Source organism: Paroedura picta, chromosome 1 (genome assembly GCF_049243985.1).
Source record: "Paroedura picta isolate Pp20150507F chromosome 1, Ppicta_v3.0, whole genome shotgun sequence".
Lineage (NCBI taxonomy): Eukaryota > Metazoa > Chordata > Lepidosauria > Squamata > Gekkonidae > Paroedura > Paroedura picta.
In genome coordinates, this window is record NC_135369.1 from 35,265,014 (window position 1) to 35,289,885 (window position 24,872).

A 24,872-nucleotide genomic window follows, 5' to 3' on the forward strand; every position below is an offset into this window, starting at 1 on the left:
TCAGACACAGAAATATATTTTCCATAATCCTCTACCAGAGATTATTTAACTGAAGATGCCGTCTTCTGAAGTTCCCTTTCCCAAGTCTATGAAAGTCTAACTCAAAAAGGACATGATGTTCCTTGGAAGTATATTCTGAAACAGGCATTTTTCTAGGTAGGGGGAAATGAGGTTGTATGTGAGAATGTGTGTGTGTGCATGGGAGAGAGAGAGAGAAAGAGAGAGAGAATGATTGTGTGAAAGGCATATAAATGAAAGTGGAATTATGCACCATGTTTGTATTCTTTACCTGTCAGGAATCACTTAGTTCCTGACAATTTTCCAGTAAAAATAAACAGTAGATTTACTCTTTGTCCTAATAGACAGCATAGACATATTTATACATGCAGATTTTCCACTCTGCTTTGTCTCAGAAATATTTATCATTATAAAAGGCAAAAGATGACATTCCATAATGCTACCTCTTAGAGTAGTTAACACTGCAGGGAAGAGATCTGTCTTTGTCTTCAAACTCCATTACCATAAAAAAAGCAATAAATGAAGTCTAACATGTACGCTTGCAAATAAATAACTAGTTTTGACCAAGAACATATCTTCTGTGAGGGCTGCCAAGTGATGCAATTGCTCACTGTTCAAATCACAAACAGCCTCAAACATGTATGCATGTGGTGGTGCTTGAATGTCTCTAGCTTTCAGCGATGCTGGATTATCCTCGTCTCAGGCTCATACATGTTACAAGAGAGTTCTGTACATCAAACTCCCAGTGCAGTTTTTAATATTTTTCAAAACGGCCCTACCTGAGAGAGATGTTTGGATTGGAGCGCTGCACTAAGGCGGGAAGAGTTAATTCTTTCCCTCCTGTCCTGATTAAAAACACCTCCCCCAAGTAAGCATTAGTCACAGTAGTTTATTTGTTGCACATATGAAGCTGTCATATAATGAGTCAGACCAACAGTCTGCCTCAAAAATTATACGGATCATATACAAGGAAGGTTGCCAGTTCTGGGTTGGGAAATACCTGGGGACTCTGGAGGTGGAGCTGGAAATGGGCAGGATTTGAAGCAGGGAGGGACCTCAATGGCGTATAATGTTATGGAGTCTACCCTCCAAAGCAGTAATCTTCTCCAGGGGAACTGATCTTTGTCTTCTGGAGAGGAGCTGAAAGCATAGGGAATTGCCAAGTCCCACCTGGGAACCGGCATCCCTATACAACAGCCATAACCACAATCCCCCTCTCACTTTTGTTGTTCTGCCCCAATCTGCAGAAGCATTCTGATGAAGCAGCAGGATTCCACGTGTCTTAAAAACCGCGCACGGAAAGCAGATGTTCAGCTAGAAGTATGCATGAATGCTCTTGTCATCTATTACTTTGACTGGAATGGCCTTGTGAAAGCATATTTGAAGATGCACTCTTATCTATATGTGTGTCCCAGTGTAAAGCTAGTGTGGTCTAGTGGTTAGGGTGCTGGGTTGTGATCTGGAACAGTGGTCCCCAGCCTTTTTATCAACGCTTGACAATTTTACTGAGGCCCGGTGGGGGGGGGGAGTAGTTTACTCCTCTACTCTCAACCACTGCCCTAACGCTCTCAGATCGCTATGGTAATGGTTAAACATCCCTTCAAAATAAGATACAGACACGCCACAACAAGGAGAAGGACGGGACTTACCCCGGCCGCCCATTGAAGCGGCGGCGGCGGCGGCAGAAGGAGAGCGACGTCCAGCGGGCTTGGCAGGGCCTCGGCGGCCCGTGTCACATGCCGGGGGGGGCGAGCACGCCCATTTAAGGCGGCGCGTGGGGTTTCCCGGCCTCTTCGCGCCGCAGCCGTTTGGAGACAGCCTGCTGTCTCCTGCGCGGCCAGGGAGTGCCTTAAAAAAAAAAAAAAAAAACCCGGAGGACGAGAGAAAGAAAAGGCGGAACTTCTTGATATTCAAGAGGGCCGGGGGATTTGAGCCGGCTACTACAATAGCGGCGGCTCGGCTCCCATTAAAAAAAAAAAAACCGTTGGTGCCGGGGGTGGAGAGCGGCGCGAAGATGCCAGGCCGAATTAGGAAGGCTGAAAGGCCTTTAAAAGCGGCGCAGACGGGCAAGAAGCCCGGGGGACTTCCTCCTTCGACATTGTTAGAGGAGCCTAGGGAGAGACGGGCAAGTGCGTTGCGGGCACGTAACGCTTGGGCTCCGGCCGTACCCGCATCAAGGTCCACTTCTCAAGTAGGAGGGCTCCCTTCAGAGCTGGGGGACGGGCCGAGCAGGGGTAGGGGCGTTGGCAGGCGCTCTGCATCGGCCACGGAGGTGCCAAAAACAGTCACCAGGCATGAGGAGGGGAGGCCAAAAACCACTCGGGGGTGGGCTAGAGTACGTATAGCCAGGGAGGCTACACCTAGCACCAGCAGCTCACCATCACAGAGTCCAGCTAGACAAAGGGATGGCCGGGCACGGAGGGGAGGGGGGTGTTCTACCCCATCCCCAGGCCGTTCCAATCGGTCCAGACGGCCAAGGGCAAGGGCAGGTCGGTTTAGACACCGAGCGGACTCTCAAAAACGCCAGAGTCGTGGATATTGCAGGGCAAGGAGTGCGGATAGGCACCTTGCTGCTTTTGGCCGGCACAGGTCTCAGTCTTCATCTTTGGATAGAATGAGCATTGAGAAAACGCCTGGCTATTGGGAGGGTTATTCAAGAGCAGTTGCTCAATACGCGGGGAGAGGAGCATCCCATCGTGCTTTGGCCAGCCCTGTGCCTTCATCAGTCACTGGGGGCAGTAGCTCTAATTCGTTTGTTGCCGAGGCAGGGTCCCAAGCTAGGGGAACTAGACGTCGGAAGACGCAGAGGAAGTTGTCCCGGAAACGCCAGCGAACCTCAAAACGCAGTCCATCTTCTGGTGAGTCATCCTCGTGGGATGAGGGGGATTCCCCTATTCACGATGGATGGTACTGGCTGGATGGGGCATATACCCCAGGTCTCCCGCATTGGTTGGCAAACCGAAGGAAGGAGGCAAAGCGGCTTTTGGATGAAGCTGGGGTCAGTAAAAGACATAGAGAGCCCCCCACAGGAATTAAACTTGGTGAGGCACCCCCAGGCGTCCATCTGCCGGTCAAAATTAGGGAAAGGGCCCTAGATGGCTATTTTGTAGATTTCTTCGAGCTGGCAAGGGGTCACTTGAAGGCGGATACAGGGAAGAAGCGGGAGAGGGAAAAAAACCAGGGCATGTGACAAGACAATGCTCAACTGGTTTAAAGGGTGAAAGCATATTTGAAGATGCACTCTTATCTATATGTGTGTCCCAGTGTAAAGCTAGTGTGGTCTAGTGGTTAGGGTGCTGGGTTGTGATCTGGAACAGTGGTCCCCAGCCTTTTTATCAACGCTTGACAATTTTACTGAGGCCCGGTGGGGGGGGAGTAGTTTACTCCTCTACTCTCAACCACTGCCCTAACGCTCTCAGATCGCTATGGTAATGGTTAAACATCCCTTCAAAATAAGATACAGACACGCCACAACAATGAACATAAGGAACATTTTATTTTCATGGAAATTTTAACTCATGACAATGACAAATCAATGGGAACCCTGAGCTTGTTTCTCTGCAACGAGATAGTCCCATCTGGGAGTGATGGGAGACAATGACACCCGAAGCGTGCTGTAAAGGGCCGGGGGGGATGAAGTAAAGGGCCGGGGGGGGGGGAGAAGGCGTCCTTTGCGGCCCACCTCCAATTAGTCGACGGACCACATGTGGCCCGCAGCCCACAGGTTGGGGATCGCTAATCTGGAAGACCCAGGTTCAAATCCATATTGTACCACAGAAACGTATTGGGTGGCCCTTCGGCATGCCACTTTTATCTTAGCCTATCCTACCTCACAGGGTTGTTGTGAGTTTAAAATGGAGGAGGGGAGACAGCTGTAAGCACTTGGTACCCTCACCGAGGAGAAAGCAGGGTATAAATGTAGGTCGAAAATTCAATGCAAACAACTTTTGTATTCAGAAGTGTAGCCAAATCACATTTAGATGCATATGGAAACCCTGCTTGGGCACATGAATCACCTTCTCTGGATTAGGTCAATGACATTTATGGCATATATTTTTGATTGATTTAACACTGTTCTTTATGCATTTATTTATTTACATTTCTTTATAGCGTTTAAAAAAATCCATAATGCCATTCTGTGAGAGTTGTTATAATAGACAGTAGCAGCTGTTATGGTCTATTGTGTAAATAAGTAATTATGGAATTTACAGACTATCATGTAAATATGTAATTATGGACTTTTAAAAATGTGCATTATTCCCTCCATGTATTATTTACTCAGCTTGTAGCAGTTCCTTGGGATGGAGCCCATCCAGCCTATTTGGGTAAATACATCAAGACGAGGGGAAAAAATTAAGATATGATTTATTCCCTAGTGCTGCTATTCAATACATGGACCAGAGCCATTTTTAGATGGGAGCCAAGTATACACAATACTCTGTCGAGACGTTACAGGTCTCTCTTTCGTGGGAAAGAAATACCATTCCATTCATATTTTCATGAGATGCTGTGCTTCTCAGGGATATGGAGAAGACCTGAGTTTCATGTATTTCAGTCCCCACTTTACTTCCACATGGTAGCACTTCCAGAAGATGCCATAGCCTTTGTAAGCCTCTTACCAAGTATCCCTGGACCCCACAATCTTTCCTCTTGATAAACACTTCATTTTATTTCAATTTTTATTTGTGGGGATTTTCTTTCAACCCAGAATGATGTTTCAAGTCTAAAGGGGGTTTAAAGAAAAGCAGGGGAAAGAATGATCTCGCAACCATTGGGCAATGTGACCCTGGGACCTGACAGGCATTTGCTAGTCACTGATGTTGTACTAGATTTATTAGTGCAATCTTCTCCCCTACTGGATCAACAACTACTTGGTAGGGCAGCTATAGTTTATAGCTGCCAGCTCCAGGTTGGGAAATTCCTAGGAACTGATTTCTGTGGTTTGGAAATCAGTTGGAATTCTGCGAGGTCTCCAGGTCCCACCTGGGGATGGCAACGTTACTGCATCCCCAACCTGCAATGAGTCATTCTTTCCCCCACTTCTGAGGATGTTGTAGGTTCAGCTCTGGCTGCAGCAGATCTAGTGGATATTTGCCAGTTGTTAATCAAGTATAGCTTGTTTTAAATAGGGGACAGTGCAACTTCACATCTGGGAAAACCCAAAAGTGACGTTGAAATTCTTTGAAGTTTTTGGCAATTCATAGAGGAAACTGACATCACTGCTGAGGAAAACTTGTAAGTGGTTCCAGTGATTCCTAGAGACAGATGAACTCTATGGTTTTTCCACAGAGTTCCCAGCAATTTCTTGGAAGGTGACAGCTGCCCCTTGATCTTCCACTGGTTGCCAAGCCATACTTCAACAAAGTAGAAAAGAAGCCTGTCCTAGGTAGACAAAGGTTAGCAAGGTATTACCTTGACTCTTCTTTTTGACAACCATCTGCCACAGTCAGGCTTCTGGGAACTGAGCTAGAATCCTTTCCCCTGTGCCACTGCACTCCCACAAGTTTCAACAGTCCATGCTGCTTACTGCCTTTTAGCTTTGTCCATCCCAATTGCCCATTCCTGTCTCTCAGAGCTAGCATAGTATCTAAGGTAGTGACTGGAGATCTCCAAAGGTTACAGCTGATCGAGCGACAGAGATCAGTTCGCCTGGAGGAAATGGCCACTTTGGAAGGTGGACCCTATGGTACTGTACCCTGTTAAAGTTTCTCTGCTCTTCACCCTACCCGCTTCCTCAGGATCTATCTCCACCACAATACTCCAGGTCAGGGGTAGTCAAACTGCGGCCCTCCAGATGCTGGCCCTCCAGCAGGGGCTCCTGGGAATTGTAGTCCATGGACATCTGGAGGGCCCCAGTTTGACTACCCATGCTCCAGGTATTTCCCAAGTTGGAGCTGGCAACATATGGGGGCAGCCCTAGGTCCTGTGTGTCACCTGTTTCAACATGGCTTCTTGGATCTATATGCCTTCCCCTGGTTCCTCAGCTACCCTAGTATCACAGCCCTGATTTTTTTTTTCTCACTCCATATCATCTAAGATTTATCATCTAAGACCTCAGCTTGTCTCCCCAACCCAGCCTTTTTCAATGACTGGATTATGGAGGAGGCCCAGAAGTATTTTTCAGGCTTTGAGGAGCCCTGGAACCAGGCAGGAAGCGATGTCAGCTGGCCACGCCCAAGGAGGACTGGAAGTGTGGGGGAGAGGAAGGAGGTAATTTGAGGCAGGAGTAGGCATCATGGAGACCCCTGCACTAGATGGTAGTCCATGGACATCTCTCATGGAGACCCCTGCCCTAGACAGCTCTCATGGAGTCCAAGGGCTACAGGGAGCCCTGGTTGGGAATCCCTGCTCTAACCTATCATTCATCCTCTGCTTTTCTGGATCTCAACACCTCTTCTCCAGGTTCCCCTTGCTTTGTTTATTCTGGATGCTATGCCAGCATTCACAAGGTCATGGCGGATACTCCTCGTTGCGCTACATTGCTTATGCGTGAAATCCTCATTTGGTTCAAACCTCACAAATATATATTCATGTCATCATATCTTAATGTCCGGGAAGGACTGAGCAAGCCCAGGCGAGGGTGTTCGCTGTCTGCGATCTATATTATTGTGACAAAACAGGCCAATGGGAAATACTGTCACTTTGCAACTGGAAGTCATACGGGGGGAGGAATAGCAAGCTTTCGAGATGGTTGGCATTGCGAGAAGGAGGGCAACCAGCCAAAATAACAACAAAAAAAAACCCTAACCCCAAAAAAACAAAGCAAAAAAAAAGTCAAAGGAATACATTGCCTTTCTGTGATTGCAATTAGTTATGTGTGAAGTAGACATGCCAATCTGGAAACTGTGTCCGCATTTTTGTAAGAATAATTGCAAAGCCATTTTCAAGGTGGGATTATGAGGAAAGAAGCCCCCCGGGGCCATTGCTGCCCATGCAGTAAATCCTCATTCTGAGCAGACTTAATGAGAAAGAGAGTTTCTTGTAATTCATTCTGGTTTTGTCACTTCTTTCTGCTGCATCAATACAAGGATGTGTTGTTCGCATTTAATAAAGACAGTGATAATTTGGAGAGGGGGGGAAGGCACATGTTTCTTCTGTAAATGCTCCAACATTTCGGTAAACCACAGAATTAAGACTTCTAAATATGTATTAATAGCTTTGAGCCAAAGTTTTGTACTAAGTCACAGAGCATGCAAATTCCCTGCTATATCAGCTCTGTTCTCTGCCATGCCAGAGTAAACTCAGCCATTGCTGCTCACAAAACTCCTTGCAGGAAGCAGCACATGCATTTCTCTTCATGTTCTGCACCCCAGATTGCAACATATTTTGGGTTAGAAATGGGGAGTGGGCTTATATCTAGTTTGAGCACCAGGGATCACTAGCCTTTTTGACACCAAGGACAAGTAGGACAGGAGCAAACTTCAGGACTAGGGTTGCCTACTCCAGGTTAGGCAATATCTGGAGATCTGGGCAATGGAGCCTGGGGAGGTTACGGTTTGAGGAGGGGTGGGATCTCAGTCGGTATAATGCAATAGAGTCCACCCTCCAAAGCAGCCATTGTTTTCCAGGTGAACTGACCTTGGTCATCTGGAGAGAATCTGAAATAGCAGGAGATCTTCAGGCACTACCTGGAGGCTGAGTATCCCCTGAAGGCTGGCAGCCCTAGTCAGGACTCAGGAATAGGCTACAACAACCTCAGAAATGAAACTGTTCCATTTCACAGAACTATCTTAAAACTAGCAAGAGTTATATTAGTTCAAGCCATTAACTAGAACAAAACAAGTATTGTGTTTTTCTCTATGTATCATAGACATTATAGAATAACTAGATTAAAAGCCCATATTATTCTGCAATAAAATGGGCGCGAGATGTTTCCCCCCCCCCCGGCGAGAGGGAAAGTCTTCAGAGTGGGCGGGGACGGCGTGGAGTGGCTACGAGAGGCAGTCCAGGGTGTGGATGGGGCTGCGATCCCGGTAGGCTTCAGCGGGGCCGGGGTTGAGGCTGGGTCTTACCTCGCGGCTCTGGAGGGCACTGTGGGAGCGGGGATGGCGTCGTTCAGGCGTCCTCGTGGCTGGGCGTGGTCGGCGGGCAGCTATGTTGCGTGGCGCAGCAGCGGCTGGGGGCGGCCATTTTCCGCAGTGCGTTTGCGAGGGCGCCAGGGCAGGCTCAGAGCTAGGGGCAGAGGCGCTCCGCGGCGGTGTGTCTGTTAGCGCCTGCATCGTCAGGGCAGTCGGTGATCCTGGTGTCCTGGCCTTGCCCGTGGCAGCAAAGGATGGGGACATGGGTGAAAGCTGCCAGCGGCAAGTCAGGCGCTGGAGCGGCAAGTCGGGCGCTGGGGCTCGGGGTCGGGCTGGGAAGGGGGCGGGTGGCAGCGGGCGGTGGCGGAGCATCGTGGTCGTGGTGGGAAGATCGCAGAAGGGTGTCGGCGTCGCCACGGCAGTAGGGCTGGGGGGAGTTGTGAGGGGGAGAGAAGGGCGATGGTCCGTCAGCGGGAAAGGAGCAGGGCGGCCGCGTCTTTGATGCGGCCGCCCTGCTCCTTTCCCGGCCGCGAACCATGTTGGGACGGAGTGTGGGTGCCGAGTCCAGGGCGGGCCAAGTGGCACTCGGAGGGGCCCAATCAGGAGCCGTTTCATGATTCCTGATTGGCCCTCTCCACGTTTTTATCCCGGACGGGTCCCGCCCTGACTCCTCCCCAACAGCCCTTACTCCTTTATTTAATCCGCTCTGCAGGAGTTGGAAAAGGTGATACAGGCCATCTAGTCCAACCCCCTACTCAACGCAGCATCATCCTAAAGCAGCTTTTCTCAACTTTTTTACCATTGAGGAACCCCTGAAATATTCTTCAAGCTTTAAGAAACCCCAGAAGTGGAGGGATTGTGCAGAATATGGTTGGAAAGCATGCCCACCCGGGTACCCTCCCCCTTTCCACCCTCTTTATGCCCATTATTGGCCATTTTGGGAGGGGTGGGTCAACATGACCATATATGGTCATATCACCTCATAAATATTTAACAATTTAAAAAAAGATATTAAAATTAATTAACTTCCATCCATTTGGGAAACTCTTCCAGGGTTATCGAAACCCCAGAGAAAGTATCCCTGATGTCCAGCCTGATGTCCAGCCTAAAGCATCCCTGATGTCCAGCAACTGCTAGAAGACTGCATTGTTTATTTCACATACATTTTAAATGTGTATAACAGAGTATGTTGAATACTCTGACTGCCAGCAAAGCCTGAAAAGGGGCATTGAAAAAACTTTTCCTCTACAAAGCCCAGAACATGATTTTTAAAAAGTAGTTTACGCTCTATCACAGAAGCAGCCTGGAGCAGCCTGGAGTGGAATGCTGATTCAATGCAGTTTTGGTCAACCTTCGGTAACTAGTCTGAGCCTGGGATATTCCACAGGTGTGTTTTTTGGTTTTGATCCCTTCCCCACCATTTCTCACACTTCATTATTCCTGGGATTGGGGGACAGGTGGCTGCCAGGAACATACCTAGGTGGCTGCCAGGAACATACCTATGTCAGCAGGATGCATTGCAAACTCTACGTATATCTCCATGCACTATTTCAATACAAATCCTTCTACTCCCCCTTCAGTTTCTGACCTTTACTGATCCCTACTGCTTCTCCACACAGAAGGTTTACAGGGAAATCTGCTGCAGGAAGCACAATCTGGCCTGCAGGGGTGTATTTATATTTCTTGTATTGACAGTCACTTTTCAACCTACAAAAGCTTCCAAGGCGATTTACAAAAGGGAGAGATTGTTAACATTAATGAATGTTGCTGCTCTTTAACAGACTCTGGTGGAATGGTTAGTTTTTAAACTGTCAGGGAGACTCTGCGCTCCTCACTTCCCTGCATGACTTCTTTCTCTGTTTTTACGACATGTAGATGATGCTTCTCTGCCAATGCAGTTAAGGGAGGTCTGCAATTTAACATAGAGGCTTACTATCTAATGGTCACAACACACACAAAAAGGCAAAGGGGGTAGGATATAAGGAAATGCAGCTACTTCCACAAATGTTAAATGGTGATTACATAATGACCAGGAGGTATGGCCACTGCAGCTCTGGGAAGGAAATTAAATTACAGTATTATACCAAGTTCCTCCCTCAAGTGGCTTAAACTACTTAGACAAATTCCCTTGAGCACCAGTCAAGACGGTGATGAGAGCCCTACTTGTTTGCCCCCAACAAAGTGGAAACCAAGAGGGGGGATATTGTTTTTTACGGTGTCGTTTTGACTCAGATGCCTCTTTGGTGATGAAATTCACCTGGGAGGGGTGGACTGGGGGAATAGCAGCACCACAGGCCTCACCCCCACAAAGGAAGAGGAGTGTGTTTTGTAGTGTGGCACAGCAAGGCACCTCCCACATCAATTGGGCCTGGGTGCAGCTATCTACATGCTGTACCTAGTTTACCTGGGAAGGAGGCCACCTTCCTTGGGCCATGAATGGTCCTTCTACCCTATGTTGGACCAGCCCAAGTGGGGAAGCAGGCTGAGTAGGGTTGCCAGATTGGGATTGGGAAATACCTGGAGAGTTTGGGGGTGAAGCCTGAAGAGGGCGGTGCTTGGGGAGGGGAGAAACTGCAATGGGGTATAATGCCATAGAGTCCACCTCCCAAAGTTTCTCCAGGTGAACTAATCTCTGTTGCCTGGAATTTAGTTATAATAGTGGAAGATCTCCAGCCACCACCTAAAGATTGGCAAGCAGACCTACCAGGAAATTCCCCAGTGGTTACAATCATCACGACAGCCTTGTTCTCCTGGATTGACAGACTGGCCAAAAGAAAACCTATCTAGGCTTCTGACTAGTAGCAGGTCCTACTTGTCAAGCCCTATATGCTTCAGTCTACACTATTCTTTTATTCTTCATTTTTTACACCAATAAAGGCTTTGTATTTCTGTTTGTTTGTTAGTCTACACCACCATTTCTTCCTTGTCTTGTAACTAACATCAATGGTCCCCAACCCCCGAGCCGGAAACCGGTCCCGGTCCATGGATCAGTCAATACCAGGCTGTAGCTCGTCCTCCTCCCCAGCTGCTGCCTCGGGGGCTGCCCTGACACTCTTCCGCCTCCTCACCTTTGATGGTCTCCAGCGGCTGCCGTGGCTGGGGCTCCCCCTTGGCATGGCACTGCTCAGCTGTTGCTGGAAGCACCCCCCAGCGGGCGGCAGGAAGTCAGGGGTCCCAGCGGGAAAGCAAGTGGAGCAGGGGCTCAGGCGGCGGCAACGTCCCTCTGCAAAAGACTACCCATCCCCCAGGCCCTCAGTAAAATAAGTGTTGACCGGTCCCTGGTGATAAAAAGGTTGGGGACCACTGATGTACATGAAAGAAAGTCACGGCCCAAGAATAGATTACAATCCAATGCGAGAGGAACGTTACAGAAAAGACTGACAGTCCTAGGCCTTGGCTTGAACTGATGGCATCACTGACGTTTGGCAGAGACTGAGGGATCAAACGACCTAATTTAGGGTTTTTGGAGAACCATCCCTTGAAGGTAGGCTGAGAATTGCCTACAAAAATTGGCATGGGGCCAAATCAAATTGGCCACTGGCCCAATTTCAGCCCACAAAGAATCACGCCATTGTGTACTAAAAGCTGGAAAACATCACATTGAACCTTTGGCCTAGTGGTTAATAATCAATATCAAATGCATTTTCCAATCCTGTGGGAACACAGAAGAGGGATACCCCTCTGAGGCTATACCTCCAAGAGACTCTAAGAATCTGCATAAAACAGGGAAAATGTTATTAGCAGCAAAAAAATGAGAAATGTCCTGTTGATTTTGTGCATTGAGTTTTCTGCAGAATGCCTTACAACTCAACTTCCCCCTGTACGCACAAGGTCATGTCAGATACGACTCGTCACACTGTATTGCCAATGCATGAAATTCTCATTTTGTTCAGCACTCTGAAATATATATTCATGTCATAATACCTTACCGTCCACTTACAGTCTAGGGGAGCCTGCCTATTACATATGCAGCATATGTGAAGACAAATCCAGTAAGGAGTCTGAAATCTATTTCTTGTCCCTCGCTGTACATGCTAACTCACATTAGATAGGGACTGTACACAGAACTGCAAGTGGCCTGCATTAGAAGAAAGAGAGAGAGATGAATTGGGTTTCAATATATGAAGCTGGAGTCACACTGCTGGTCTATCCATTCAGATCAGTTTTCTCTGACATTGTAGTGGATGTATATATCTATGTATCACAAGTGCAGTGGGGCCATGGCTCAGTGGGAGGTCATCTGCTTGGCATGCAGAAGGTTCCCGGTTCAGTCCCTGTGACCGTTAAAAGCATCAGGTGGTGAAGTGAAATCCTCACCCTGAGACTCCAGAGCAGGGGTAGTCAAACTGTGGCCCTCCAAATGTCCGCCGGTGGGCAAGCTGGAGGGGAGCGGTTCGGGACACACTTCACGCCTCCCAATTAGTCAGTCCGGCGGCAAGGGACCAGCGCGGCTTGCAATTGGTCCCTTGCCGCCAGACTGACACTCGGAGGGCCCAATCGGCAGGCGCGAAGCACCTGCCGATTGGGCCCTCCGAGTGTCAGTCTGGGGGAAGGAGACTATGGGCACCCTTCCTCATCACGGACAGGGCCCACCCTTGGGGTCCTTAACCGATTATTTAATCCGCTCCGCTATATACAGTAAATAAGCCCTGGCAAAGAAAAAGAGATTGCATTGGTAACCGGTTGAATTCCAGATCAAATTCAAGATGTTGGCTTAACCTTTAAAGGCCTTATGTCCTCTGGGCCCTGTGTATCTAAGTGACCATCTCTCCCAATATATCCTCAGACAAACTTGAAGATCTACAGTTTGGTGTAGTGGTTAGCAGTACAGACTTCTAATCTGGCATGCCGGGTTCGATTCTGCATTCCCCCACATGCAGCCAGCTGGGTGACCTTGGGCTCACCATGGCACTGATAAAATTGTTCTGACCGAGCAGTGATATCAGGACTCTCTCAGCCTCACCCACCTCACAGGGTGTCTGTTTTGGAGAGAGGAAAAGGAAGGCAACTATAAGCTGCTTTGAGCCTCCTTCGGGTAGAGAAAAGCGGCATATAAGAACCAACTCTTCTTCTTCTTCTTCTACAAATGCAAATGTGGTGGTGGCCCCTAGCCCTAAAGAAGTGTGACCTTTTCAGCCCTGGCCCCAGCCTGGTGGTATATGCTGCTGGCAGAGATGCGGGCCCTGACAATATGACCAAAGTTCTGCAAGTTTTGATTTTAACATTGTTGCAGAAATATGTGTTGCACATGGCCCGAGCCTGGATGCAGAGAGGGGCAGTTAATAAACCGAATAAATAAATAAAATAAATGACAGCAAGGGTACAGCAGATCAACGGAAGAAAAGCTGCAAAAATATATAACAAAAGCAAAGGGTGTCCAAGGTGGGAGGGAAAAAAACTGGAGCCTCTGTGAACCCAGGGGGCATTTGGAACATGGTAGTTCCGCTTGTCAGTTAAAGTTTTATGATTTAACTATGGCTTCATCTTATAATTAATTCAAAGAGCTGTGCTCAAGTCTAAATAAACTGTAAAAAGGAGAGAAGCAGCAGCAGCAGCCGCAGCCCTGGTATGAGGAGAGTGTCACTGGGGCTCAGGGGCCTAGAGACCTGCAGCCATGAAAAACGGGGAACTGATACTCCCACTGAAGAATTCCCTCGGTACAGTGAGAATCCCATCTTCCCTACTTATACCACATGCTGCCCTCTCTAAATCTTGGCATTCTATTTGGCATGCCTTTGTGTTTTGGACGCCAAGGAAATATGGAAACATGCTTGCCAGGAGATAGCCCAGGCCTAGGGTGTCACCTCCCTTAACAAATTTCCCCATAAACGTTTAAAACGCTGGTGCTCCAATACGATTGCCAGTCACTCAGCCAGTATTCCATGCCTAGCTATACCTGCTGACTTTCGCCACTCATATGGTGAGACCTCGATTCTGTTGACGGGAAATCAGTTGGACAGTCTACCCCATCATTGTATGGACATGCAGGGAATTGGCAAACAGATAGGCACAAGTTATTAGAACATTTGTTTTACTAGCTCACCTGCCCTTACATACAATCCTAACCATCTAATATTAGTGAAAACCCCCTTTAGGCGGAGTGCTGTCTGGGACATGTCTGTGTGTCCATCCTGCACTCAGCCAAACTCGCGGTCAGACAATGCCTGGCTGCCGAGGAAGGCCCTCCTGTGGTGCACTGCCTCAGCCACAAATCAACCCAGCCACCAGTGGCTGCGGTGGGCCAACCGGATGCAGTGCCGTTGGCCCAGCCAAAAGCCGGAATGGAAGGTAGGGCGGCAGCGGCCCCCTCTGGGGGGTGAGCACTAGCGTCTGTTGCATTCCTGGATGCAACGGGCTTTCAGACTAGTTGTAAATAATTTGGGTACATCAAAAACTGGGGACGGGGAGTCCCATTCTCATCTAGTTCCCACAAAATTTCCCACCTGCTCACTTGGAAGCAATTCTTATTCATCACAGGCGAGTAGCTGTTTGCAAAACTGTTCTATGTGAACTCATCTGATCCTTTAAAAAAGTGCCATTTGGCTATGTCCCAACACTCTATCCCTTCCTTTCCTCATACACAGCTATCCTCTACAATAAGTGCATAGGTAGCTCACTATTAGTAATTATCTTAGCAATCTGTTTTACATTTCTGCATGTTTTGAAGATCAGAACATTGCCTCAATTAAACAAGCTGCAAGTTTGCTGGGGGAAAAAAGTGTGAGCGATATATCGCTTGCAATACTCTTGAACATACCCAAATGCCCCAAGAGACTGCAAAACATTCTCTAATCAAAAGTTTAAATGAATGGAAATGTGATTTACATATGGTCTCATTGACATGGATCTTGTAAAGGGATATACTGTAGTCAGGTAATTAGGAGACTTGAAGAACTCAGGTGTGTATAAGGGAGGGTAGTTCCAATGAACCATTCCTTTTAGGCTCCGTTCTGGAAATGAGAAAAGCTCCAAGAACTGCAGTGCTCTGACAGTCTAAAATCTGCAGGAATACAGAGACAGAGATCCTCTGGCTGGGCAGGAAGGGACCAGAACAGTAAGTGCACTTACCCAGGCAGGATGAGGTGCAGCTTACAACAATGCACCTGGGAGTGATCTTTGATGCCTCCCTGAAAATGGAGACCCAAGTCACAAAGGTGGCCCAGCAAGCATTTTTCCATCTTCACCAAGCTAGGATACTAGTGCCCTAGCCACCGTGATCCATGCAACAGTCATGTCCAGATTTGATTACTGTAGCTTGCTCCATGCGGGCTGATCTTTGAACCTGCTCTGGAAACTACAGCTGGTACAAAATGCAGCTGCTTGGGCTCTCATATGGATGCCATGGAGAGCCCATATAAGACCAGTACTGCGGCAGCTTCACTGGCTACCGGTTGAATTCGGGATCCATTTCCAGATCCGAATGGCTGAACAAGCAAACAAATGGAGCTTTGTACATGTACCAGCGTATTTTTCAAATATAAGCTTTCATGTGCTTTTTAAGGTGTGCTTTTGGGTGCATGGACACTTCTTCAAATACATTGAAGTGGAAGTTGCCAGTCTCTACATATAGGTGAGCAGCAAATCAATCCTTGCATCTGTCAAAGAACTTTATTAAGCTATTCCAGTCTGGTCCTTGCATTTGACAAACAACTTTATTAAGCCGCATGATCATTTTTACCCTCTTTCTTTGTGTATGGACTAGCAACTTCCATTTCAATGTAGGTGAAGAAGTGTGCATACACACAAAAGCACATCTTGGAAAAAATGTCTTGGTCTTAAAGGTGCTATGGCACTCAATGAATTTTCTGCTGCTTCAGGCCAGCATGGCTACCCACCTGAAATGTATTTTTATGAGACCAGCAGAGGCAGTTGCTTAAACAGACAGCCAGCCTGATATTCCAACAAACTCAGGGAGGGACCTCTGATCTCATTCACTCTAGCCCTGCCCAAAGACCTGGCAGAAAAGTTCCTTTATACAGGCCCTGCAGAACTGGGACAGTTCAGTCAGGGCCCTCAGCTCTCCTGGGAGCTCATTTCACCAGGTCGGGGCCAGGACTGAAAAGGCCCTGGCCTGGATTGAGGCCAGGTGTACCTCCTTCAGGCTGGGGATCTACAACAGATTCTCACTGCTGGAGTGAAGAGCTCGTGAGGGGCGTAAGGAGGTTGGTGGTCCCACAGGTATGTGGGGCGCAGACTGCAAATGGCCTTAAAGTTTAATAGCAGAACTTTGAACCCGATCTCTGCTGCAACCGGTAACCAATGCAGCTGCCTCAACACAGGCTGGATATGGGCCCTCCAAGATGTTCTAGCCCTGGCAGCTGATCATGCCAAATGCAGCTTGGGAAATGCCTGGAGATGGGTAGGGAGCTTGTAGAGGCAAAGTTTTGCAAGAGGAAGGAGCTCAGTAAGAAAGTAGTATCATTGAGTCCATACTTCAAGCTGCCATTTTCTCTCGAAGAACTGGGCTGTCACCTGGAGATCAGTTTTAATCCTGGGGGAACCCTAGGCCCCACTAGCTATTTTGCTGACAGCCCCAGAATCTGAAGGGACAAGAAAGGTAGAATCAGGTAAATCAATAATATGTAAATCAGTACAGGCAGATTCCAGTTCATATGTTTCAAGCAACTGAGGGTTTCTTAAGCATTTCACACACTAAGAATCTTTAAAAGGAGAGGTTTTTGTTATAGTTTTTCCTAAATGCTGTAGTATATGTTCTTGTACTTAACTGTCTCTTTTGGTTGAAGGCAGGTATACACTATCCAGTTCCAAAATTCCTTCACAAACACAAATGTCTTGAGTTTTACTGACTCTTCAGGTTTCAGAAGGTAGTCTCTAAATACACCCAGCCAAGGATCATTGCACTCTCTCTTTTATAACTGGACTGGGAATCTCACTAGATGATCCATCCCCTTTTCTGGCCCTAATGGGAGTCTTCATCCATCTACCTACTTTTCCTGCCAACCTTCCCAGTTTTCTATCCATGTTAAAGTGCTCTCAGTCAGGGCTAAACATAAACCCCATCAGAACCTAACTCTTAATTAGAGCTAGATTCAGACTGAATTCTCCTCAACATTCTTTCTCTGCTCAGCTGATGCTAACCAATCAGATCTCTTGGAACAGCCTGTCACTCAAGGCTCTCTGATTCTATGAAGAAACAACTTTCACAGTCTACTACTAGTTTATACAAGACTTACAGTCATTTAAAGTCCATTGCAGCTAATCTATTAGGGAGTGGGATTAAAAAAAACATTGCTGTTAGTTCACTTAGGACTAATATTAGTTTTGACCACAGGACTTTGAATTGGTTTGGAAACAAACAGGTAGGTAGTGGAGCTCTTTCAACACTGAAGAAACAGTTTTTTGGCTGCCAGAACATGAATCGTTTTAGAATCATAGAATAATAATAAAGTTGGAAGGGACCTCCAGGGTCATCTAGTCCAACTCCCTGCATAATGAAGGAACTCACAACTACATCTTGTTTCTGTTAACAAACTCTGTGCATGATCTTTTTAAATTAGGTTGACTGGACAACAAGGGCTGGACTTTAGTATTCAATATTTTTGCTAGTCAATGTCCAAAATAGCACAAGAACCTGAAAGAATGCTTCTTCCAGTGTATCCCTCACTGCTGCATCAAGTTAGCTTTGATAATCTTGCTCTGTGCTCTTTTCTCCTCGCTGATTTAGGCTGGAAGCTTTTTTCACAATGGCTTAATAGCCTGAAATAAAGCAACATAGTACCGAATCTACCACTAGAAGGAGCAAAACATGTACCCGTTCCCTATCAAATAACAGGCAAGCAAGGAAAATGCAAATATGGAAAAGCCCATTGGTTTGGATCCAAACTTTAGGACCTTTTTGGTGGTTGGAAGAATCCACTCTTTGGAATTCCTTCTTTATATGACAGAACTCCATTAGGAATTTGAGGGTGATCTTTGGCAACAGAAATTCTTTCACCTTTACCAGGCAAAGCTACTAGTGACCTGACCCCAGAGAGCATAGCCACAGTGATTAATGCAACAGTCACTCTAGATTAGACTACTATAACTCATTCTACATGGGCCTCCTCTTGACCTGGAAACTGCAGTTTGCACAAAGTGCAGCTGCATAGGTCCTCACTAGAACACCACAGAGGACACCTATTCAACCAGACCTCCAACAGCTGCATCAGTTGCCAGATGCATTCCGGATAAAATTCAAGATATTGTTTTTAACTTTTAAGGCCTTGTGCGGTTTGGGCCCTGCATATCTAAAGGACTGCCTCTCCCAATATACCTTCAGTCAGACTCTAAGCCAGGGGTAGTCAAACTGCGGCCCTCCAGATGTCCATGGACTACAATTCCCAGAAGCCCCTGCCAGCATTTGCTGGCAGGGGCTTCTGGGAATTGTAGTCCATGGACATCTGGAGGGCCGCAGTTTGACTACCCCTGCTCTAAGCTCTATAAATGTGAACATGCTAGTGATTCCTGGCCCTAAAGAAGTGCAGGTTGCCTTGACCAGAGTAAGAGCCTTTTTGGCCCTGGCCCCAGCCTGGTGGAATATGCTGCCAGCAGGGACATAAAAGCTAGGGCCTCCAAAATAGCGTTATTCCACCAGCCATACGGCTGAGGCCAGGATGCACAGACAAACTGCACCCCGCACACACACACACCCAACACCTTACGTCACCCACATATACTGAGATGGAGCATTATGATAGAGTTTTACTGTCATTACAGTTTTTATGTTCTGATTTTAACGCTGTTTTTAACACTGTTGCAGAAATATATGTTGTTCACCGCCCCAAGCCTGGATGCAGAGAGGAGTGGTTAATCAATCAATCAAACAAACCAGCTTTACCCAGGTATTAAGTGGTTAACATTGCTCCCCATGTTTTTTTTTAAGTTAACTACATTTTTGGAAGTCTGAAAAGATATTTTATTGTAGCGTGTAGGTTTTTTCAATGCTATCACTTAAATATAGTGTTAGATGAGTAATGACAACAAATCCAATTCTTAAAATACATAAGGCTAAACATTTACTGGTTTTAGTGAGTGTTGGGGAGGGGGAATTAAAATTCTCATGGACCAGTTGAGTTGTACAGAGAGGAAGTATTAGGAATTGAATGAATTGTTCTTTTCAGAGTGTTTGGATAGAATAGATTCTGCCTTTTCTGTATGGAATGGAATTAAATGACCTCCAGGTACAAAATATATCTACTATTCAGCAACCTAACCTCAGCTGAGGGTGAAACTTGATTTATACCCCGCTTGTCTCCCCTTGGGGCTCCACAGCCACTTACGTTGTCCTCTCCTCCTCCATTTTATCCTCACAACAGCTCTATGCTAGGTTAGCCTGAGAGAGTTCAACAGGCCCACAGTCACAAAGCAAGCTTCCATTGCACAGTGAAGATTGAAGCCTGGGTCAGCCACATCCCAGTCCACCACTCTAAATTTTGAGTGGGGGGATCACTTGGGCATGAAATTGTGGGTAGGCAGGTAGCTGTGAACTCCTGCACTGTGCAGGGGGTTGGACTAGGTGACCCTGGAGAACCCTTTCAACTCTATGATTCTATGCTGAACCATGAAGGCTTGATTTTGGAATCAATAACTGTTCCCAGAGAGATTCAAACCTAAGATTCCCAGACATGGGATTGTGCTCATTGAGTGACACCTGAAAAACGTTCCAAACATTCTGATAGTGACCACCCACACTCTGTGTTCAAGAAAGTTTCAAAAAAGAGCTGTTTCTTTGTACCCCACTTTTTACTACCCAAAGTGTCTCAAAGCAGCTTACAATTGCCAACCCTTCCATTCCCTGCAGCAGACACTCTGTGAAGTAGGGGAGGCTGAGAGCTCTGTGACTGGCCCAAGCTCACCCAGCGGGCTTCTTGGGTCTCAACGAGGCTCGCAATCACCTTCCCTTCCTCTCCCCTCCACGGACAGACACCCTGTGAGGTAGATGAGGCCGAGAGAGCTCTGAGAGAGAGAAAGAGCTTGGCCAAGGCCATCTAGCTAGCTGCATCTGAAGGACGAGCGAGGAATCACCCCCGGCCCTCCAGGTCAGAGGCAGCCGCTCTTAAGCTCTCCACCCCGCCGGCTCTCAGCGCTGGCGAGCCCAACCGCTTGACAGGTTTCAGCTCCCGCCGCCCAGACACTGCCGGGGCTCGCCGGCCCCGCGGCCGGAGCAAGGCGGCGAAGGCTTCTCCCTCGGCGCGACCCGTCGCACCCCCCCCCTTCCAAAGGGCCGAGCCGGCCTCTGCCTCCGCCCTCCGCCCGACCAATGCGCAAAGCCAGCCCCTCCAGGGGGGTGGGGACAGGACTGGATCGGAGCCATTCAAAGACCAGTTTCCGTGACCCCCGGAGGGGCGCCTGCCATTGCGAAGGGGGGGGGAGCTGCGGCGATGCTCGGCCCCCTCCTTCCCTCCCTCCCTCCGAAGAGGTTCTGGCGAGCAGAGTGCGCCTCGGCCGCTGCGCCCCAGAGGGAATGCGAGCCCTCCCAATGGCACGGCGCGGGTGGGAGACGGGGGCTCTTTGAAGGGGGGAGGGGAAGGGAAGACCTCCCCCCCCCCCGGCACGCACATGCACACACTCTAGTGGGGGTCGCACACTTACCCGGGCCGTGGCGTCGTCCCCGCCACCTACTGCGAGAGGTTAGTCCGTAATCCACGTACCCTCGGAGGGGACCAAAAAGAAAAGGCTCCGCCATGATTTCTTTGTCTAGCTAATGCCTCGGCTCCCGGCTTGCCGCCAACAAATCTCTCTCCCCCACCTCCGCCGCCGCCGCTCGGGTTTCTCACGTTTTTATTGAGAGAGATATACACACATATATATATTATAATAATATATTTCTTCTCCTCCCCCCCCCCCCCCCCGGTCATGAGGCACAGATTGCTGCTGGGTGCTTGTCATTTTTCGTTCCCTCTTTCGTTCCTGTTCGAAGTCACCGGCGGAGGAGAGGACGGAACAGGTCTGGTCCCTCGCAGGGATGCGAAAAATGCATTTAAGCATGTGCAGAGTGTGCTTCCTGACAGGGTTGCCAACTCTTCAGCCGGCCGGTGACGCAGTGCCTGAAGGAGCTTCTTGAAGTGGCAGATCAGAACAGGGGGTAATACCTAGATCCCTTGCTGTAAAAAGACCCCCTTTGTTAAAGACACAAGTGCCGGCGAGCTCATTTTTGTCGTCGGCAATTCTTTTTTGTCTTCAACTGCTTGTACAAGTTGAAATTTAGCCTCTTCGTTCCTGCACTTTTTGGGCTAAATTTTCAGGCAAGATTTATTCCCTAGGCACTTGATGAAGAGGCAGGAATCTTACCTGCAGAAAGGTGCCCCAGATGGAGACAGGACTATTAACTATAACATCCCCCCCCCAAGAAAAATCCAGTTTTACTTCCCTTCTCAAGCACTCCTGTTGTCAAAGTTAGAAAAACTCAGGTTGTCTTCATGAATTCTTCCCAGGATTTTGGAATGCTGCATGATTGTGAAGAAGGCACAGGAGCTCTGCTAGGAAAATATTTGGTTGACCCAGTTTTATTTGCTGTGGAAATAAAGCCCTGTCCTTTGGCCAAAGTAAAACTAAACATACTAGAAAGGAAATCCCATTGAACTCCATGGGATACTTTTACAAATACTTCGGGGAATGACTTCTCAGTGTACTTATTTGATGATCCTATTGCCAAGACTTATTTTTGTGTAAAAGAGTCCTGGGGCACCTTTAAGACCAACAAAGTTTTATTCAAGGTATGAGCACGCACACTTGATACTGTATCTGAGGAAGTGTGCATGTACATGAAAGCTCATACCCTTAAAGGTGCCACTGGACTCACAATTTGTTCTGTGGCTTCCGACCAACAGAAGGCCCCAGGGTTGAAGGAAGTTCAGCAGCGGAAGTTTTGTGTCTCACTTCATCTGTAAGCTAGAAAGGTCTTTGCCTGTTGAATTTCTGTCCATCACAAAACCATTAAAGGTTCGGAGACATTTGGAAAACAAAATCATTAACTCCTTGAGTTTCCCTGAGTGTACAACCACTAAGAGGGATTGAAGTCTGGCTTCATTTTGGGTGATCTGCCTAATAACTTTTTGCATCATACAGACTTGTGCTGCTGTTTGGAGGCTGTCCCTTTTTATTGGCCGGTGTAACATTCCATCATCTCATATCAGTGAATGTACCATCAGGAAGGATGGCAGTTCCCTGACCCAGGGGATACAATGTCACACTGAATTAATGAAAGCATTGTTATAATACTTCTGGCTGTGCTTTACCTGCACACTTTCCAAAGGCAAGCAGAATATCAAAGGAGCCAGGAAAATAACACAAAACCATATTTTCTCTGCATGAATCACTTTGGCACACAGCTTACTTTGCAAAATGTGAGGATCAGACACAGCTTCCTGCATCATATTTAGGAAATTTACTAGGTGGAAAGTGTTGTTATTTTTTTTAACAGCACAAGAATACAGCAATAAAGAAAGGTGTGTATATCTTGAACAGCTCACCTCTAATGCAATTATTAAAGGTGCACAGCCTCTATCAACTGTTAGAAACATGGAGTCTGTCAGGCAATCCACGTTACCTGGAGAGGACTTCTACACAGTGAAAGCAACAAAAGCATGTACTCCTAGGGGTGAGTGGCCATTTCCCATTAATAAAACAAGCCATCTGTTTTATTAGTACTCTGAGCCCCATGTTTTTGTCTTCTCATTTGTACAATTAATTTTGGAAATGACAAATGTACTGTTTTCATTTCCATCCTTTACCCCCTCCCCTTTTTTTTCAGGTGAGTCATTCTCAAGAATACATAGGTGCATCGATTAAATACCATCCCAAATGGGAGCTTGATTATTGAATGAATGAAAGTATCTGGATCCTGTTTTCAGCCAGGCTGACTCCTACATCCATCACATTTTAAGCGAAAACGCAGTCAGGGATATTCACAGTTCCAGTTTTGTTTGCTTGCTTCCCCTGCACAATGGAAGAAAGGAGGATTGTCTCTCTTTTTGAGGGCTACATGATCAGGGAATGGCATGGGAGGAAAGTGGAAAAGACCTCCCTTGCTTCTGTGGCCCTGATCACTTCCCAAAGTGTGGGATACTGATTAAAATGTCAGGCTAGGACCTGGGAGATGCAGGTTTGAATCCCCACCAGCCTTGGAAGCTCACTGTGTGACCTCAGGCTGCTCCCACATTCTCAGCTTAACCTACCTCACAGGATTGTTGTGAGTATAAAATGGGAGGAGAGAGGGCCCTAGAGGGAAAAAAAGGGATATAAAAGTCAATAAATAAAAATAAATTTCACCCCCAACAACGACCAGTTGCAACTGCTTTCTAAAACCAAGTTCAACATTGGGGGACCTGTTCTTGAATGCCCAATATAAGATGGAGTTGCCTAGGAAAGTCACATGTCCACATCAATATGCACTACACTATTTGAGAACACATGTTTGATGTTTGAACATTATAGAAAAGAAAAAGACCCAATTGTGTCAATGTTTCCATGATGTTATTTTTACCTGTCGAGAATTTTACCAGGTTAGGTATTCTGCTCTTCTTCCAAAGAGATCAGGGTGGTATACACAATTCTTCCATCATCACAACGTTCCTTCGAGATGGTTTCAGCTGAGAGAGTAAACAGCCCAGGGTCACTCAGCAAGTTTCATGGCTGAGCAGGGATTTGAACCTGAGGCATTTGTTTCTAGTCCCGCACTGGAAATGCTGTAAAAACAAGCTTATTGTACACAGCCATAGTTCAAAACAAGTGTTTTTCCTAATGAACGTCTTTCACACGACCGATTAGACTGCGATCACCACCTGTTTGCATGCGTATTTCTCCTTATGCACGGAATTGGATCCAGTCTGGGCGGCCTCAAGCTTGACCCAATTCAGGCCTCCAGTTGCCCCATGGAAAGAGAATCCAATGAAATCAATTTTTTGCTGTGGGGTCTAATGGTGTGTTTGTCAGGGCTGGGCTGGGCTGTGCAAAAGGGGGAAAACGCAGGCCATCCCCTGTCAGAAATCATTCCCCCCCATCACTTCCAAAAAAGGTCCAATCATGATACAATGTGTTTGCAAAGTAACGAAATATCACACAAACACCTGCCACCATGTTTGGTTGGCATCTTTCCTCCTTTCTTTTATTGGTTTCAATGAGATCAAGGACAGTCTGTGTGTGTGTGTGTGGGGGGGAGGGATGGCACAATAAAACAGCCAACTTTTTTTATCCCCTTGTTTGTGTTGTTACGATTTTTCATTACAATGCAATTGTGGTAATCTTAAAAAAAAAAACAAACTTGGAGGGGGCACCTGTTGTTGTTGTTGTTGCTGTTGTTGTTAGGTGCAAAGTTGTGTCCTGCCCATCGCAACCCCATGGACAATGATCCTCCAGGCCTTCCTGTCCTCTTACCATTCCCCGGAGTCCATTTAAGTTTGCACTGACTGCTTCAGTGACTCCATCCAGCCACCTCATTCTCTGTCATCCCCTTCTTCTTTTGCCCTCAATCGCTCCCAGCATTAGGCTCTTCTCCAGGGAGTCCTTCCTTCTCATGAGGTGGCCAAAGTATTTGAGTTTCATCTTCAGGATCTGGCCTTCTAAGGAGCAGGCAGGGCTGATCTCCTCTAGGACTGACCGGTTTGTTCGCCTTGCAGTCCAAGGGACTCGCAAGAGTCTTCTCCAGCACCAGAGTTCAAAAGCCTCAATTCTTTGACGCTCGGCCTTCCTTATGGTCCAACTTTCGCAGCCATACATTGCAACTGGGAAGACCATAGCCTTGACTAAATGCACTTTTGTTGGCAGGGTGATGTCTCTGCTTTTTAGGATGCTGTCTAGATTTGCCATAGGTTTCCTCCCCAGGAGCAAGTGTCTTCT

General features: G+C 47.3%; 1 long non-coding RNA gene across 4 annotated transcripts in view; it reads right to left on the bottom strand.

The window, feature by feature from the left end:
• Nucleotides 1-20,823, bottom strand: part of LOC143835517 (uncharacterized) — a 187,649-nt gene extending 166,826 nt beyond the window's left edge. For all 4 annotated transcript variants that reach the window (XR_013230187.1, XR_013230188.1, XR_013230189.1 and 1 more), the window contains exon 1: nt 20,628-20,823. This is a non-coding gene — a long non-coding RNA (uncharacterized LOC143835517). The remainder of the gene's footprint in view (nt 1-20,627) is intronic.
• Nucleotides 20,824-24,872: the final 4,049 nt, after the last annotated feature.